This window comes from Anopheles merus, chromosome 2R, assembly GCF_017562075.2.
Source record: "Anopheles merus strain MAF chromosome 2R, AmerM5.1, whole genome shotgun sequence".
NCBI classification, from domain to species: Eukaryota; Metazoa; Arthropoda; class Insecta; order Diptera; family Culicidae; genus Anopheles; species Anopheles merus.
Genome location: NC_054082.1, coordinates 10,734,911 through 10,754,431, shown reverse-complemented (window position 1 = coordinate 10,754,431; position 19,521 = coordinate 10,734,911). Strand labels below are relative to the sequence as shown.

General features: G+C 45.4%; 1 protein-coding gene across 6 annotated transcripts in view; it reads left to right on the top strand.

Annotated features, from left to right (window-relative positions):
- Positions 1–19,521, top strand: part of LOC121590717 (sodium/calcium exchanger 3) — a 116,663-nt gene that overhangs the window by 45,175 nt on the left and 51,967 nt on the right. The window lies entirely within an intron of this gene.

The following is a 19,521-nucleotide window of genomic DNA, read 5'->3' as shown; positions in this document are numbered from 1 at the left end:
TAGAAAAGCACTCCTAATAGCTTCACACTGTGCGAGTAGAAAGGTGGAAAGGTGGGTAAAGTGATTACGGAAAACTAACCGTAGGTGATAGGAAGGTATGCTGTGCTTTCTAATCTTCTGGTGTTGCGTTTAGTACTGACTATCTCTCAGCTTGCTTATACTTGTTCGTGTTGGACACGCATGAGCCTGCTTCACTTAGTGAGCAAACGTTGGATTTACTTTGCCTCATGCTCTCTACAGCACATATCCTTTGATGTTACACACTACTCCGGATTGGTGCAGATTTTCTGTCCAGCGTTCCAGTGGGAGGCTGTTAACGTTAATTGCAGGTGATGTTTATCCTTGCGCTAGCAAAGCTCTCTACTGAAGGTGGATAGAACATTCCACAATAAGTTAGAGGAAACATTTAACGTCTCTTTTTTGTGGACTAATTCAATGGAAAAATACTTTCCGTACCTGTACGTTAAGTATCTTCCTTCCCAAATAAAAGTTCATCATTCCGATAAGGTGTCGCTATTTGTCACTTTTGTAATTACGTGCAGCATAATTCAACTTACGTTCCAATCCCACCCGTTGCCAGTCACTATCCACTCCTGGAAGGCAGATTACACCGTCACCGAATGTTTCGTTTTATGTGCTCGGCCTACAGCTCGAGGCATTGCTCGATGGTACCGTGTGTAAATGCTGTGAAGGTGTCAACGTTCCAGTCGACAGGCTTGTGACGCCAATGCCAAGTTCGCAGCAAACCTTTTTCAAGCGCTCTGCCCAAGCTGATGCTGTTTGGCAAATTTCCTTCTCCCAAGAAGCCTTGCCGCTGTCTTGCCGACGGGCACTTTCATCTGCTTCTGCCTCGTAAGTTCGTCAAGTTTGCGCGTGATTCTGCAAAAGGTAATCTAACTTTCTCGCCGGAAACAGCCGGAAGCGAACATCGTTGTCGCTGTCGCCGTCACCATCGTTGACAGTGTGTGTGTGTGTGTGGGTTGGGCGGTACCGTCTAGTACCGTGGTCGTGGCAGAACCAGGGTTTAGAATCGCTATCATCTGCGGGAAAGAGTAACAAGTCGATGAAATGGTAAAGTGCGATGGAAAGGAGTGAGAGATCATCATGAAGCAATACAAACGTAGCTCGTGGGAAGTCTATTTGAAGATTTAAGCACGTTTGAGGTTGTTCCTTCGCATCTTCCTCTCCAGCTGGATTCGCCTTTTTGCAACGCATCGTGTTTAATCAGTCGTTTTATTTCCCGGTACATCATCAGTCACCTCAGATCATCATCATCGCTGTGATGCTTCGGTTGAGGCGGAAATTTACCTTCACGGTACTGTGTCGATGAAAGAGGACGATAGCTTATGTCTTTAAAGTGTATTAAACAGCGTTGCCAGCACGTTTCGATTACCGGTGTCAGCGTTTCTTTTTTGTTGCAAAAGCTGCTTATTGAATGAGTTGCATTAAAAACACATAACACTGAACTGAACGCTGATATCGATGAAGACTTCTAGAAAAACACAAACACCACAAATTGAAACCTGTTGCTCGGAACGGGTACCATCGCTGCCAGGCTGCTGCAAACTGTATCGATGAAAACAACGATCATCAACAGTGGAAGTAGGAAGGTTTACAAACCCCGACTGACGATGGGGTCACGTTAGGTGCGCTAACGGTTAATGCGACCAATGAGTATAATTAGGGTTGAGAAGGGGTGTTTTGGCTTCTGCCTTGCTACCCGGCTCGTGCAGCAATCCGACAGGTGGCCGTCGGTGGTGGGAAAAGGGACAAACAAACATATTTTAATAAAGCACACCGCCGCTGCCCACCAAAACGGATGTGTTGAATAAAATATGAAATCCGTTCGGCACGATTCACGGGCGACCTGTTGAATGCGATATTTTCGTGGAACGAAAAGTACGGGAGTTGGTTTGCGTATTTCGATGTAAAGCAGGGAGTGTTATCATTCAAATGTAGGATTAACAAACACATGCGTGCTTTCACGACACGCACATTTGCGTTCGAAGCATGTGCATATTGTTGTGATGTCAGGTCGATGATATTTTTTTGAAAAGTTAGACAGGAGCTACCAGTTACGTGGTGCAGTCTTTGACTCGCACGAGTTAACCACATGCCCGGCATTGGCTCAAACTTCATATGGACCGATGCAGGTAGTCTGACTGAATTTCTTGCTTGAAAATAAATAATAAAAATAGTATTTAGCTTCAAGTCAAACATGGAGGCGCATGGTACCTAACAGATCAACAAACAAAATATTTCCCGAATGACTGTTGACAGATTCCATCCAAGAATGAAGGTTATGTCCGGAAATTTTAAATCACATGTTTGTTTTTATTTCATTAAATTGCAACCATCGTTGTTGCACGAATTCTATGTTTAATGTTATTGATTAATGATTTTTGTTGGGTGACATGGAGGCGCATGGTGGGTTACAAACAAATCAAGTACCAATCGTCCCTTTTTCTTGTTAAAACTTATGTTTATGTAGTAACAAACCCAACTAAAATAAAATTTTTGACCAAAAGTAACCTGGGAATGTGTTTTCCATTATTTATTAAAAACCAAGATTTTTCGTTTTCGATTTAAAACACAAACAACACATTCATGGTTATTTCAACAACCTCAATATCACACCTTTATACAAATATCTCAAGTTATAACTCATATTCCTCATATCTGAAAACACATAAACCTCTTTGTTCTGTCAATCTGGCCGCCTGGCGGACGAGCGAAGTGTAAATGTATCGCCTTCCATAATGGGTGTGATTGATTGACATCACGATGATGAATAATTTGCACTACATTAATTTAGCGCATCCGGCTGCAAAGGGTGGCTATCGTTTTTGCCACAGTTCATGCACCAGCCGAATCGATGGGGCAGGGTTCCTTCCGTTTCGCCCAGCGGTTGGGGCGTCGTTCTGCGGTTTTACCTTCAATCAATCATCCGCAAATGATGAACGGGGTACTGTTTCCCTGTTTGCAATTAGTCTAAATCACCACAAGGCAAACTGTGCCCGTGGGGCAGTGAAACTGTGCTGCGGTTTACTAATTTTGCGGTTGCACCATTGCGAAGCGAATGAGCTTTTGTGGTTGCCGTTAAATCTGATCTAATACCTGGTCAGCTGACAATGGCCAGGAGAAATAATTCGTGAGAAATGTACAGAAAACATACTCACCACAAGCTGCTCACATTTACAGTGGGTGATTCATAAAGTATTTGGAACGTTTATGTACCATCTTAAACTTACATATTCAACTCAACTTAAAACTAAACCGCTATTGTTTTCTCTTTTTTCATTACAGGTAAGTTTATCGCTGAGGCATAGCGCCTATTTAATTGGAAAATCGTTGAGGATAAAGATTAATCTGCCCTTCCTCGAAGCTCCAGGTACAAAGGCATATTTTAATGTACGCACGCCACCTAAATATGAATTCACACACCAATGTTAACAATCTCGACCCTTTTCACTCAACCTCATCGAAACTTGTAGTGCACCGCTTGTAGACGGCATGACGTGAACCTCAACACTTATGTTTGTGCAAACACGCACACCTTGCACGCCACGTTGGAATGTGTTCGGCTCAGCCCCGGCCCGGTTCGTTAGGGCCGCATTGTTGCGCCAACCGCGCTCAACACACCGTGCAATCCAGCCAGCCGCTTCGCAACACTCACAACACGTCCTGTTTGCGTTGGCAGTTTGCCAACCCGCTTTTTAACTGACTACGCCGGGCTTCCTGCCGCTACTGGCTGGTGGAAATTACAACCATGCTGTACAAACTTTTCCGCACCTTGGGCAGAGCTAGTACGCAGCGCTTACCAACCGCACGAGCGGGCTGGATAAAGTTTTAACTTTGAAATACCGCGAAACCAACAGTGAAGCATTAAGCTAATTAGAAGCCATCCCCGGTCGTAACCGATCCCGATGTCGGGGTAGTGCGAAGCGCAGCATAACAGCAAGCGGATGATCATGTTTCGAGCAACTCACCGCTTAAGTGTATTAAATGTGGCGTAAGCGATGCGTTGGCCGGGCAAAGGAAGAGATTGGAAAAATCCCAATCCTTGCATCGAAAATGAAGGGCAGACTCATTTTTTTACCTTTCCTTGACAAGCTATAAGTGTAGGCTAGCAAAAAAAAGGGTTGTCGAGAAAATTCCTCTTTGGGCAATTGTATCCGACTGTTATTTGTTGTACTCTTTTATTTGCCAAAGAAAAAAGTATAATGAACCCCAAATGAAAAATAGCCTCCGGTAAGATTTATTGTACCACTGGCCCCCTTGCGCACTGGGACGGTTTACGTTTTTAACTGCAAATTTGTGTGAACATTCCGCTTTATTTCCTAGTATCCCTTGAGAGAGATACTAAAGCGGTTGCCAGGCTGCGCGTCCCCATTATCGCGCCGTTGATTTATTGCTTATTGTTTCATCCACACTTCGCTCATTTCAAGCCCGTCCGATTTGAAGTAAATAAAGCCTAAATCACTTCTCGTCGCAAAGGATGGCACGCATTTTTGCGATCCTCCTACACACGAACGTGCACCGGGTAAATGAATGCCGTTCAATCACGATTACAGAACGGTGAAGCACACCACGAAACAGAACGAAGCAGAGGAAAGAAGAAAAAAAGGACACTAAAACCAACGGACCAATTCCATCACTCCTGCCAAAGTAGTTCCATCTGCGCGGTGGCGAGCAGGTACAGGTCGTAAAAAAGGCGGCTTGTGCTCGAAAGGAAAATTTGCTTCCTGAGAGCTTTTGCTGAAGCAATCGGTTACGCTGCCAGCTTTTGCAATACTCCTCCCATGAGAGCGGAAAAAAACCGTCCCCCGACTCGGTGGCTCATAAAACGTTATTTCCTTTACGTGTATCGCTGTGCCACTTGCTTCACCAGCCAACCATCTTAGGAAGTTGCAGAAGAACAGCAATGACAACAACAAAAAGCGCAACCGTTTTCCATTTGCCAATGTCTTTTCGTTCCACTGGGAACTAATCGGACGAGGTGGAAAGCACTTCGGGTGAGTTTGCTTTTGCAACTGCTCATTTCAATTTCATTTCGATCGGATCGAATCTTCAGTTGCAACATTCATCAGCTTCAATATTTCCATGGCGAGTGCGTCAGATTATTTCGCATTCGCCGGTTGCGTACGCACGTTCATGAACATTTAAAAGCACTGTTTGAAATACCATTTCAATCTCTTCTGCTGTACGCTTTGTTAAAAGGAACAATCAAACTGCGTTTTAATACCACAATGAGCGATCGGTATGTTTGTCTTTCGCTGCACAGATGGCTCGTTGGACATTGGACCGGATCGTCCCAAGTGGCATTCGGTTGAGTTGACCAATCCGTGTTTTTGTAGGACATTTAATCGTCTTCTAGAATGGAAAGGAAACGCTTTTTGTTCGAAAGAGGGAACAAAGGGGGATAAGCAAACACGTCAATCGCTAAAGACCGAAGTTGTTTAAAGCCTTTGTGTATTGATTCAGATATTTCGTGTTTTAGTCACTCATTGTTTTGCAATTTTTTCAATACAAAAGCGCCAAGAAATGGAAACTTTCAAGATATCTTAAATGTATGTTCCATGCTCTCGAACGTTGCGATTTATCTCTTTCCCCTATTTGGTGTATACAACATGTTCCCTCTTCCACCGTGATAAACGCAAAGTATCAAAAACAGGCATCCTCCAAGATTGATCAGCACAATTAATGGGCTTTTCTCGTTAGCACCGTTGGATGTACACGACTCAAACACTCTGCATGCGGCCACCGTCTTCCAGCCCCGAATGTGCACCACCTGAAGGGGCAGTTCTAGCAACACCCACAGAGGAACAGCGTGTCCAATAGTATAGGTGAACAAGGTCAAGGCTTACCACGGACAAAATGCTATCCGTACGGTAAACTTTCAGCATGCGGAAAGTTTTCCTCGCACACCCTCGCCCTGGTTGACCGGGCGTTTCGATTTACCCCTCCCATCCGCAACGGTAATGAATGCGAAACGAATGTTGTTCCCGTCAGGAGGGGAGGGAAAAAGGTGCTTCGGCGGAGGGTTGTGTGTTGAAACTTTACCGGAGTATTATTATACAATATATTAGAGCAAAATGTTCGTAATTTGTTCAGCCAAGCGCGCCCAAGGAGACAACACACTGACACACGGGTCGGAAAACTGTCACATCCAAATGAGCGAACCGTAAGGGAGGGGGGGGGGAGAGGGGAGAAACCACTGCAGGGAGGTAAGCACAGGTACACACCGGTAGTATTCCGCCACCAAGCCCAAACTTGAAAGGTTTCCGCGCAGAAGCTTACTTCGTAAGGTTTATAGCTTCTTCACCAAAGTCTTACATTGAAAGGCGATACCAGTAATGGTTCCGTCCAGCAGTTTTCCTTCCCTGTTTTGGTTGTATGGAAATTTTACGTTTTATGGTAGATTTCCGCAAATAGATTATTTTCCACCCGCTCCAAACGAACGAACGAACGAACGAACAAAAACCCCTTCCCAAAGTTGTTCCTCCTTCCGAGCTTAACAGGCATTGCACGTTGTGGGATTGTGTTTTAGTGTGTGTGTGTGTTTTATTTTTCTTCGTCACTTACCACTTGACCGTTGTTGCACGTCGAAAGTGCTCGTTTCACAAGAGAAAGAAACAGTGCTTGCATGGGAGAATGACCCACTCGTCCTTTCGTTTGCCGTAAATTGCTCCATCCAACATGCAAGAAGAAAGCAAACACTTCACATCTACCTCACATCCGCCGCTCTAAACAGTGCCGGACACTCGGGGCAGTGTTGGGCCGCGTCTGACGCAGGTGGTACGTGTAAGCAAGCCGCTGCCGGAAGTGGCCCACAACCTTTCAGACGAGGCCAACACACGACGGGGATGCCCCGTTAATCCCACTTCCTTCCGGAATGGTGCACGCAGGAAATCACCGGAAGCCGCGGGTCGTCCGCAGTGCCGTCGCGAGTGCGGCGCACCACGCTCCACTCCGCGCGCCCCACACCGGGGCGCGTGTGGGCACCGAATGTAGGTTAGTTCCTCACTTTGGCGCGGCATTTATTTACATATGATTAGTTCGACACGGCTCGAAGGTACCACTCACGGTGGGACGGCCATACCGCCGGACCACCTTCGGCGACCTTTGCCGCTCCAGCGTGTCGTCAGTTCGACACAGATTGTTAAGCCGTGTACAAGCGCGCCCGTGTGTGTGTGTGTATGTGTGTGTATGTGTGCATATAAACAAAAGCGAAAGAAAAACATGCCATGTTTTGTCGCTCTGCTGAACAGCTCTTCTGTAAAGCTAGCCCGACTTTTAAGACTCCCCCCCCTTCTTCTCGGAGAAGATGCATTTTGCGTAGGCGACTGTTTTGAGTGTAAACATGAAAAGACGACCACTCCCCACGAGCGCTGCTTGCCTCTCGGTGTATGAACCGTACTACTTTTGTCTCGGAAGGAAGAAAAAAGCATACCGCACACCGCACCACGATCCTACCACATTGCTATGCATGAGCAGGCTTTTCCGTGTGAACCGTAAACCGTCCTCCGTTCGCGGTACGGTGTAGCACGGTTTATCGGTTGAGTTGTTACGCTGCGAATTATGCACAAAACTGGCAAAAGCAAATCCATGCTTCATTTAAAGTCGCATCGGAACAGCACAACCGAGACGGATATCCCTTTCTCGAAAGCGAGCTAAAACGCAACCACTCGTACCGTACCGGGATACACGTTGAAGTATTTGCGGGCTTTAGTCTGCTAGCTTGCGATTATCAAAAGCCCCCGGGGGAAGGGGGCGCTATGGTTTTCATTTAATCGAATTTATTTACATATTTGAAGCACTCAACCCGTTCGTGTGCAAAAATCGAAAGCCCCGGTAGAGGGGAGAAAGTGGAAAGTGATCGGGAAAAACCGCATCGAAAGTATTTTAATGGTCGCTTACCACACTACCACTGGCGATCGATAAAGACCGTGGCAAACTTTAATGTGTGGCTAGAATTTATGCGATTTTCGTTTGTAACTTTCCGATAGTGAAGAGCTGCTGTTGTTTTTATTGCCACGGAAATAGTTTTTCAAACCCTTCGAGCGGAGTGGAATTCTTTGTTTTCTACCAACAACGCTTCAAATTTGATATGGGTTTACGACGATGCTAATGGGCTCATTCAAGCTATAGCTATGAGTTTTATTGACGTCTCAGTATAGATGTAGACAAAATTCAATTGGTGCTACGATAAAGCGCTAGCTGCCAGTCCATTGCACTGCAGCATGTAAGAAATGTCACCAAAATCTATTTAACAATCCATTACATTTGAAAATCGTTTCCCGGAACCGTGCCGTGCGTGCCGGTATTCCAAACACCCGCTAAACATATTTTCGTTGGCACTATGAATAATTTATGAAGCTTAACACGTGATGAAAAAAAGGCAATAAACGCCGCTCGTCACACATCTACCCGCTTCTACCTGGAAGCTTCGGCTGCAGCCACACTAATGAAACTGCTTTCCATTACGAGCTGCCACTGGCAACCTGACCACTGACCTCAAGCTCATACAGCATGGGCGGTGCATTCAATCATGGCGCACAATAAACGGCTCATACAGATGACATTTTTATACGCTTATCGTTCCTCCAGCCCTGCAACGCGGTTCTCCAAACCGAACCACGGCACCACACAGATCATTAGTGTTCGATGGTGGCGAGACCGAACCAAACACTAGCAATAACAGCAGCACCACAAACAACCAATCCCCAACCATGGAAAACGGTGGATTGTGTCATTGCTTACTACGGTGGCCGTATTTTTGTGACAGCCGACAACGCCCATCACGCCCTGTTGTCCGGGAGCTCATAAATTTACCCATCATCAACAGCTGAGTGTTCGAATGAATGGCTTCCATGGCTGCAGAACAGAGAGAGATAGAGAGAGAGAGAGAGAGAGAGAGAGAGAGAGAGAGAGCAAGATAGAAAGCAAAGGAAAAAAGCGTGGATGGGGCGTGCAATCTTCGATTGTTTCATCACAATGATTAATTGCTCGATCGTGACCATCGTGAAAACACACAGCTACACACAGTGCTCAAACCAAAATCGACACTTCCGACCACCCGGCGGCCAGTTCGTGAAATAAATGAGACGGTTAATTGGAGGACGCTCCCGGGCGGCTACAATCGGTTGCTGCAAATTATCATACCCCTTGCAGTGATGAATGCTAATGAGAGGACAGCCATAGCAATGAGCAAAAAGGGCTATTTTGATTCGTGCCCTTTACTGGTGGTGTGTTGGTAGCTGTGGTACACTTTTATTTGCTTGATTCATCCAAAAACAGATGCACTAATTGTAGAAATATTGTATAAAAATAAATATTTAAGCAATGTTAATCGACTTTTACACATATTTTGAGTGTAATCTCAACGCCATATAGCTCTAACCTCAAAAGGGCATATTTGCAATGGCTTACACAAGTCAACACACATACGCTTCAACCCCTGTGGGCCCTTCATAATCCTAATTAAAACACATAAATTATGCCTGTGACATCTCCCGTACAGTGTAAACCGAAGTAAACAGTGCCCCCTAAAGAAACTTCCTGAGCTTTCTACTGCCTTCCCAGCACATACACGAATGGATCGTACACACATCGTATCCAGCAAAAATAAAACCTCAAAACCCACCTGCTCAAAGTGATATTGATCCGACCGGCCAGAAAGTGTGCGTATGTGTGTGTATGTGGTGAAGTGGCAGCCTTTTCACACCACCTAACGACCAGTGTTTCGGACGCCTCCGAAAACAACTGCACCTTCGTTAGCGCAGACAAATGGTTCCCTAAATGGACGATCAAGCCGTCGCCTCTGCTGTCAAGCTAAAGGTAAACATTTCACCTTTCGCTCCTTTCGGTACTTTTCGACCCATTCAAGGACAGCTTCTTCGTCGGCAGAGAAAACTCTCCGCATACAAAAACCGTGCACACTGTGCAGGGAGGCCCAACCCAACGACACACTCTCGCTCCGCAACTGTAACTGGTCGTGGCCTCTTCCCATCCCGATCGAAGATGGTGTGATTGCGTTTGCGGCTATTAGTGTCCAATTTTCAGGAAATTTGCGTTTGTTTGCATACCCAGCATACGGTGCGGGGAAGGTATTCCTGGAGCTAGAAACATTAGCAGGACAGCTACGGCCAACGGTCCAAGGAACGGAAACTCCCCGACTAAGCGCAAAAGCGCTTCCAGATGCGCAAGGCTTATCCTCTTCGTTTAACTGGTGTCGGTAGTGAATGGGGTGAAGAGGGCTTTTGTGTCGGATTCTACGGATCCATTCGCTGCGAAAGCCCGTCAGCCAGGCCAGGAAACCACAACGTCGCACAAAGGAGGGTCAAGCAGCCTGCCACGCTCAAGAAATTAATCCTGTTTCATCAAATTAAATAAACTTTCCGCTCTTGGGACGCGACAAGCACAAAGGGGAATGAAAATGTAGGAAGAAAAAACCAATCTCCAATCCACTGGGTGGCTTTAACCTCGGCGGCACAGCAGCGCACGGAAGCGATTGTTCCACTTTTCTCGCGTTTGAATCTTTAATCGACCGCGAGCTGAAAGCCTCTTTTCATGAATTGCCCGGATATTGAGCGCAACAGCTTCGCCATTTGCTTGGCAGCCTTTGTTTTTTTTTGCAGTTAAATTCAAACGCTTTGTCAGCGATACGAACGCTTCCGTAGCGGACCAATGAAAATGGAGGGTTTTTCGTGTTATAAAACAAAAACTGAAACTGTATTCTATTTCTGGTGGCACGTTCGGCTGCCTCACCCCAAAACCGGATGTGGTCGTTGATGGGCTTGCCAATAAGTAGAATAATTTCGATGAAAGATAAACCCCAACCGTCTTGCAGTAGTTTTAATGAGCGAAACATGCTTCAAAGTGGTACCATATTGTTTTACTCCGGGGTTTCCTTTAAGCATTGGTTCAAACCGGACGGAAAACTTTGCAAAAGTCTAGCGCTGGCTGTCATTGTAAACTCGGAGTGAGAACGGTTTCAAGATTTCTGCAAGCGATTTCCGGTTGTGATTGTGGTTGGGTCTTTTTGCTTTGGCTAGGGGCGAAACATACCCGAAACTCGACCCAATCAGATAGTGAAAGACAAAACAATACAAACGACCGTTCAAAATTTAAGTGGTTTCATCGCACTTTTTGAAAGGACAAAACATTTAAAGGGAAACATGCATTTAACGCCTTAATACCACCGGAGGTGTGCAAATGAAAGCGCTTTAGATGAGCAGCACAATCAGGTTCGATAAGATTCAACCTCTTGATACTTCTTTTAAGTAAAGTTTGGCGTAAAAACAATCCAACTAAAAAATCTCATTTCTGTTGCCTTTACCATTCGTACACCAAGGGTCAAAGTTTGAAAAAGGAGCTTGAAAATGAATCGTTCTCTAAGTGTTTGTACATTTGGGAGGTACGTTGATTGTACTGTGGCCTATTCCCACTTACTTACTCCCACTCATCCCTATTGTCAGGAAAAACTGGCCATCCGTTTCGGGACAGCTCACTTAAGCATCGAACGGAAGCGACACTACCCGACAGGGCCCGAGCGGACGTGCCTCCGGGTGCAATAATTTCTTCGTCCTCTACGTGATTTCGATCCTGTGTGGCACTGGGAAATCCGAGGCTAGAGCGAAAGTACCCAATCCAAAGGGGTTTCGTCCTTGTTGGGTGGTGAAAGTGGTGCGATTCGTTGCCAAGAAAGGAAAGTGAACATAAAAATGAACATTTCGCTGTGCTTTCTGGCAATCGTTTTAGTTTTTGCAAACAGTAAACGAAAGTGAACCGGCCTGAAAGTGTAATCAAACTTTCGTCAGCGAGCAATTGGTACCACAAAAGGGGAGAGTTCCTGGAATAAATCTCTATTCTACCTATGATATATCTGCGAGAAAACTGAAACAAAAGAGAAAACAGTCAGTAGAGTAAAAAATAGCAAATACCTGGGAATACTTTGCATATGCGATTTACTCAATTTATCAGACAATCAATGAACCAAATTACAAACTGACACGTTGCATATGCTAGGATCGCAGTTGACAATAAAAACAGCGACATTTATTTACATCTACATGAAATTAAAATTGATTTCATTAATAAATCAATGCAACCGACAGAGTAACAATTAAATCCTCGCACTCACACGTGCAGCCAATTAGTGGAACCTATTATCGCTACATGCGCTTTTCATGCTGAACTTGATTTTCCATACTCGCAGTCAGTGCGGCAAGGCATACACATACAGGGCTGGGCTGTTTAAAATATAAGAACAAAAAAAAATATGGCTCGTTTGCCCACGCGCCCACCAATGCAGTCTGAAATAGATGTATGCAAATTAAATTTGTCCCACTCACCCTTTCATTACTCCTCCATCCAGCAACCCTTCTTCGTCCTCCTGCTCCCTTGCTTCCCCTGTTCGTGATAATCAGATTACACATTTCATCGTTCGGATTGTAATTGAGAACGAAAACGCACCCAAGAAAGTGCTGCAGAGCAGGCGGGAACGGAGCAAAACAGAACCTTTCCACCCCTTGCACTGGAGTTGCTTGCAGTGTCCCTGACCCGGAAATCGGAAATGTCTCTGTCAAAGGATTACACCATAGCGCGACACACATATACACTTCCCAACACGCCCCTTTTTTTCCCTCCCCCAGGATGTAGCAGGAGAAAGTGCGAACGACAGTGACAGTCACGTTACGCAGCGCTTGTTACCACTTACAAGGTAGCGTTTAAGCTGGACCAGCCGTCGTAAGTTGTTTGGGGTGGAGGTACCTACGAAACAAACAAACAAAAAAAGCGCAGAACACAGCAAACACATCCATCGGCGGGACCGCGAGGACCGCGAGGACCACAAAACAAAAAGCAACTGCCCTCATGCTCGGATCGTTCATGCTAATCATTCATCGATCGCGTGCTGCATGCAATGCTGCCGGCTCAGAGGCAAAACAAACATATTCACTTTCAGAGCCGAGCCGAACGGTTGAACGGAAATCCGGGACAAATCAACAAGCGGCAGCCTGGCCGGCGTACAGTATTCATCCATCCGCTGGTGACGATAATTAGTCAGAAACCGTACCGGTCACTGTAATTAGCAGTAATTATTGGCCACTTCTTTTCTAGCCCTCGGTACCGCTCATGCCACGCCGTTACGGTGTGGCAAGGTAGAGTACACCGCAGGAGGATTGCCGCATTGCCATTGACAAATTGGCAGGGTTTGGCATTGTTGTGCGCTGCCCCTTCTCCGGTACGGAATGGAATTGATAATAATATTCTAACGAACAAAAACCCCAACAAAACCCTCTGAACAGGTAACAACGACACGGAACTTCACGGGCGTGCCGGCTGGTTGGTGGAAAACTTTTCCATCAAGTAAAATTTGACTTTACGCCCCACGACGCTTCCGGGACGGTGTCCTATTTCGGCTATCGATCCGAACTTTTCCATCAGCCCCCCCGTATCCGCACAGCCACATACCGCCACATGCAGAGTTGTCCCGAAAAGTGATCACTTTTTACGACAAAAAACCGAGAAGTAACAGGGCAGGGTGGATAACGGGACAGGGCGAAATTGCAATCGATAGCGCGTATCGTGCATATCGTCGGTACGGTAGGATCAGTTCCGGCTGAGAATCGAATATTCTGCCAATAAAGCGTACACGGTGCACGTGTTTTGTTTGGCTGGCATTCGATTTCGATTCCCGACAAGAGGCCATCTGCCTCTTCCGTTCCGGTACGGTCGGTGGGGGAGCTGTATCGAAGGAAACACACCCATGGGAAAACGCCGGGATGGCCGAACCTATAATGACATTCAGCAGACCGAAAACGGGCACCGCCTGAACTGTTGGGCAATGATGAGATTGTACCAAATCGGGATGGTTTCTTTTTTTGTTTTTGTTTTTCGTTTTGCGCTTCCTTTGGTGCTCTTTTTGCTCGGCAGAGGAAGAAGATGCTGGCTCAATGCTGGGGTGGTGTGCATAAAACGAGAACGTTTTGTAATAAGAATTCGTTCACTGTCGAAGCAACAGTCAAAGTAACACGCTGGGGAAAGTGCAAGGCGTTAATACGTGCACGTGCTGCTGCTGGAACTGTCGCTAAATGTTGCATCAAATGGAAGTGACCAGGATAATGGAACTTGGAAAGTAGAGCCTAACTCAAACTTTTTTGTGAGCAAGAGTAGCCATGCAATACCAAGAAGAAAAAGGCCAAAAAAAACTTTCTTATCTCTACATGTGGTTTGAAATATAGTCATAGGATTAAAGTTTTACAAATTGCTTTATTTTTCTCATAAATAATAAAGGTTATTATAAATAAAAAACAAAATAAAAATGATCTAGGAAAAAAAAGTTGAACCTACACTACTCAAATAGATATTAAAACAGTTAAAAATGCTTTTTGAAATTTTCTTTCACTACTATCAAACTTCCAGCAACTCTTTATTCAATTGAGCCCCAAGTTTTCCCATAAAAAAAATCTATTATCCATTTTTGGCAATAGTTTAGCTCACTCTTTTTCTCTCTTTAAGACAAAACTTCTCCTTCAGCCACCCTTCAGCAGCTCGATCAATCCATGTATCAATCATCCACCATAAAAAGGATAAAGTTGTTCCAATACACACGGGCCGCCTTGTTTCAGCTCCCGAGAAGCATCGAGAAAATCATCATCCTCTGCTTTTGTTGAGCGTGTTTTCTTTCCCATCTCATCTTCCCCCGGGGACCAAACAGCCAGTTCATTAGTTGGACTGATCGACCGAAGCTTTTATTAACCGCCGATGATTAATGAGATTACACAGCCTGCGGGCTGTGTGCGGCACAATTATCAGCTTCCTAAAAACGGCCCGCTACAGATACAGCCGTGGCCGGCAGCCGTGGCAGCCTTCTCCCCAGAGAACGGCAGACGCAAACTTTCCCCTTCGTTAATACGTCACAACAAAGGAAAAACAATAAACACAGCGCACGATTACACTCGTCAGGAAATCAATGCGGCCGGTCTTACTGATGCTTAGTACGGTGGGCTTTTTTTCTTGCTCGCTGTCGCTGTTATTGTTGCACTTCTTTCTTGACGAACTTAATCCTAATCTTTCGGGTATTAGCAGGAAAGGAAAATGAATAAACAAACAGTCCCAGTCTCCTCTGTTCAACAAATCCACCGAATCGTGCAAACCATTTAGAGGCTTAGCAGTTTACTCCTTTTCCCCCGTGCCCAGCATGATATGGTAGATGGCAGATAAAGAAGAGGCCCAGAGAGAAAGTGTGAGGGAGAGGGAGGGGGGGGGGTTGGCTTTGAAGTGTATACGTGGCTCGAGTCATACCATTTATACCTTACAACATTTTGCTTCTTTTGTTACCGCCTGGCTCGTTATTATTTCCGGCCTTTCCTACTCAAAACATGCCACGGTATCATAAATTTCCCTTTTCAAGCAGCTCCACTTTGACTGGGACCTTTTTTTTGTTCCTTACGCCCAAAAAACCTTGTCTTGACCTTCCGTATCGCACTGTGTATGTGTCCGAAAGGAAACGAGAAAGAAAGGGAGAGAGAAAGCGAGACACAGAGACTCGTTGTGACTGGTTAGCTTACTTTTGATTTTTCTTTTCACACCCCGCGTTGGTTCCATTTGTTCGCTTGCATATACTGTGCTTATTTTTTGTGTGCCTTTTTCTCTTTCCCTTACGCCCCTTGAATTACACGCTTCGTCGTGGATGGGTTTCTTTCCGCTTGGTAATCATATTAAATGAAATAATAAATTAAGATAAGTTGCAGCCGACAGGTTACCTTGAGCGATCATCCCGCCTTCCTTGCGACCTGATTTTCTTCCCAGAAATAATGTGCTCGCTTCCTCTTTAACGCGCAAACTTTCCCTGTTGCAAAAAGAGATTACAAAATGGAAGCCAAATTGTGGCGAGCTGCATTGAAATTGAAATGAAGGTTTGGCCTTTTTTCCCTGGACTTATTTGTGCTTTAAACTCACTTATTATCTCACCTTACACAGGTTGTGTTAAAAACGTAAGCGAATAAAAACTTTCAAAAACACTGAAGCTATCCGGCTTTGGCATAAAATAAAAGTATTTGGCACGTTTCCCTCCAACTTCAGTCTCCTCCAACCGAAAGCCGAGAAGTTTCACCGAGCTAGCTTAAGCAACAACAGCTCAACTATAAACTTTTGCTACACGTCTTCATATTTCTCCGGCTGCTCCGTCAAATTTCGGGCGACGGATTTACCTCCCCAAAAGGACCAAACATCGCGTGAACAATACCTGGCTGGCTTGTGTTACGCGAGAGCAGTAGGTTTAGCAGCGCCGAAAACACGACGATGAACACGTCAAAGCTTCCGGAGAAGTGTAACCGCGTATACGGGGCCAAGTTCACGCCAAGTTCCGCTCCCACGATAATGCTGTGGCCGAGGCTACGAGCGAACAAAACAAAAGCGAAAAATCCGACAGCTGTCTGATGTTTTCCTATAATTTATGGACTAGAAAATTCATTCCCCCATAGGACAGGAACTGGCACCGTCGGTGTCTGGGGCCGCCGAATCGTCCGCACCTATCTGCTTCGGCGATGCTTGGGCGCACATTTTCGCGTAAAGTCACCACCAACCCGGTGAAGGCATTTCCGTCCAGGTGCTGCTTACAAATGCCGCTAAACCCGTGGTGTGAAAGTGAGTTTAAATGCACGGTTGGACCATGGTTGGAGGTCCGGCCGGAAGTTGCTCGGGGACGATTTGCTTCGGTAGAAATAACTTATTTAATGGACCGTGTTGCGATAGAAACAGCAGGATTTTTGTAGGTGCTGTACGCGAGTGGAAGTGCCACTGTCAGTTAGCGGTGCATTAATTACGTTTCTTGAAAGTCAGTTTAGCGTGGAAAAAGACATCCCGGGGAGAGAAAGCGTGATGTATTTTTAAGCTCCAGTATGACTCGTTTGAGCTTTGTGACACGTGCTCAGACCAATAATGGCGTTTTGCATTCAAATGACCGATAGTACATAAAGTAGTAAAAATTGTTTCATTTCCATGCTTTCTTTTCACAAAGATTACGTTTTCAAGCATAACTTCACTTCTCTCCCACGGCCAAACAAAAGACAAATCTGAAGCACATTTATTTCACACCGTCCGAGCTAAGCGAGTGCTCCAGCTGCCGAAAGCATTCAGCCAAACCAAAACCAGCACCGCTTTTCCGCCACGGGTAATAGAAATCATTTATTGTCCTACTTAAAAATTGTTCACCGAACCGGAAGCGGATGGTGACAATAAAAGCAAGCGCAGTTAAAATGCCACCATTCCTTGGACGGTACGAACAAAAGACCACGCACGAATGCAAATCTTCGTGGAACGATCAGCATTATAAATTTATTGGTCACGGCACTGTCAGCTTTGTGCGCTGCTGTGTCGCTGTTAGCATTGTTGCCACGTCGACGCGTCCGGTGCACTCCACTTACTTAGCGGAGGGTATTTTGGCGTCCAACAACGTTGAATGTTTTCGTTTACTCCCTGGGTGTCTAATGATTTTATCAAGATCATGAAACATTCTTTGAGCAGGTCGACGATGTCCTAGCGATTAAGGGCCAAATTTCCAAAACGATTAGACATGATAAATGAGCTAGGTGGTTGGGTTGAAAACATAGATAGTAGGGTCGCTTCAGCTGGAGCTGGTGGAGTATAATTACAACCACCAAGGAAAGTACAACTCAAATTGTTGTTGTCCTGGCTCTAGAAATACAAGTGATACGTTTCGCTCCTTACCGTTGATTGCAGAAGATAGTTAGAGCTGCTGCAGCCAAGCACAAAACAATCGTTGCAATCCTAATGTGCAAACGATGGTTAACCGAAGGCAACCCAACATCCCCTTGAGCTCGTGAATATTTTAGCGTGTAAGTCTGCAGAAAACTAACCTTCCAGGGACATTAAATATAGACTGTGAGTTTTGTCAAGGCATACCACGTTGGATAGTTTTAATTTTAATTGCTAACTTAACGAAAAGCACAAACGTACCCATTTACTGCATACCGACTAAGCATAATATTGAATTATGTCCATTTAAAAACTTTAAAATTGATGAAAATGGCATAATGAAACTAAATTCCTTTTTACCACTCCAAACAATCTAACAAAATAACCTGCAGTTTATCATCACAAGATCCGCAATTTTTATTACGCTTCTAGTGTAATGGTATTTGCTGCCCAGTAGTCGGCAACACTAATGCAATGCTGGCTGCACTCGAATCATAATTCTCCCAACGATCGCGAATGCCCGCTCCGGCTGTCATAAACCAGTTTAACGTCTTTATTTTCCCACTGACGCTCCTTCATTGCACTGCATTCGCATTCGCGACGGGGTAAGTTATGGGGTAAGCTCCAGCTCAAAACGTCACAAGCGTGCAGTTCCGCCGGGCACGAATGTTTCGCTTCATTGGACCATACTTTGTGTATGGTGCCTGGATCACAAAGTTTAATAACGATACCCGCGATGGTCATATGAGTGTGCAGGTTGCAGCATCTCCTGCCCGGCGAGTTGGTGCGTTTTTTACTACACATTTACTATCCGTCTATGAGCAGCTGGTTGGCGGTGGTTTTTATTTGGTCCAGCAGCAAAACATTATATTGCAAGTCGTTTATAGCTATTGAAGGGTTTGGCGATGAAGTCACCAAATGGTCAACTTGAGTAGAATTGTATAAAATACAATGATGATTATTATTTGAAGCGTCTCTTAAAAGGAGACATAGCGTCGTTTGGATATACTCTGTGGCTCCGCAAATTTCATTTACTTTGTATCAACAATTATACACACAAAATGTGACCTAGATTGATTGTTACACAACTGCTCTGTTTAAACGCTTCATTAGCCTCTCACCCATCTCGTCCTGCTTGATTTTATGAATTTAATTCAATCAACCAAATTAATGCGAGATGAAACCCACCAAACCCCATTAGCGGTGCATGAAATCGTAAAGTCCAAACATCACCTTGCTGCTTGCATTTTCCTGCATACAGACCCGCGAACCTCTGCGATGTCTGTTTTGCAACACCCAGCGCAACGGATGGTTGCGATGGGTTTTCAACGGACATCGTCAGCATTTTGCTTCCTCCTCATCAGCACCATCATCACCATCCATCAGACAGTGCGGATGGGAAAGCGGAAGCGCTCTCTGTACCAAACCTCGCTAGTTTGCGGTGTTTATGGACCACACCGATGGATGGATCTGTTTAAATATGCAACGCCAGGTTCCGGCCAGGAGGTAACGATTCAACCGCAAGCAACACAGCATCCACCCTGTCCGTCCGGCGTCCGGCGTTCGTGGTAGTTGATGCCTGTTTTTCTGCCTTCCGGCTTACCTAACACTACCACCACCACCATCATCATCATCATCATCATTTCAACTTCTGGGTTACTGTGGTCGCAACATTACGGCTACACTTTTGACAACCGAAGACACATCACGTCCGACAGCACGTAACAGGGTGCACGCAGCACGGGCGTTGCTTGTTTACAGTGAAAACCACCCATCTCCAAACACACTGTCTCGGCG